The 588-nt window shown below is 34.0% G+C and overlaps 1 protein-coding gene across 1 annotated transcript in view; it reads left to right on the top strand.

Moving 5' to 3' along the window:
• The window catches only part of LOC119588517 (von Willebrand factor D and EGF domain-containing protein-like), a gene marked incomplete at its 5' end in the record, with an annotated part of 11,046 nt that overhangs the window by 5,560 nt on the left and 4,898 nt on the right, over positions 1-588 (top strand).

Here is a 588-nt window from a genome sequence, read left to right as displayed (position 1 = left end):
TGCCACTGCGAGTTACATACAAAATAAACAAGCAGCTTAAATCGACAGTGTACATATTTGTTATGGAGATGTGCGAGTCCGTGGTGTGTGTGCACGCGCGTGTCTATGTATCCATATTAAAAAGAAAAAAAAAATGATAACCATAAATAAATTAATCAAATCAAATAAGAATTATGAAAAAAATGGAAAAGAAAAAGTAGAAAAAGAAACTTATTATTTTTCAGGTGAATAATACTACCGAAGCTGGCCTTGATCACCCTCGTTCAGAAGTGTACCAGTGCTTAACCATGAACATTTCTTATGCTTGTTCAGCGCAAATGTTATACGCAAATGATTGTTAATTTACTTGCCTAGTACCTTTCGTGTTCAACATCTGCTGCCATGCACAAATCAGTGGTAACTTTCTTCTCTTTTCCATGTTTCTAGACGTGAGAATTTTTAAGCATGTGATATTGCATTTATATAGAAGAATGAATCCATAACTGTTGCATATGATCTGCATTCTCTGCTGTATGAAATAAATTACGGTCAAGCTAATGGAATATGTTTTATAAACCTTGCATCTGCAATGACTTATTACCACTCTAA

Source organism: Penaeus monodon, chromosome 24, assembly GCF_015228065.2.
Source record: "Penaeus monodon isolate SGIC_2016 chromosome 24, NSTDA_Pmon_1, whole genome shotgun sequence".
Classification (NCBI taxonomy): domain Eukaryota; kingdom Metazoa; phylum Arthropoda; class Malacostraca; order Decapoda; family Penaeidae; genus Penaeus; species Penaeus monodon.
This window is presented reverse-complemented; position numbering and strand designations above follow the sequence as displayed.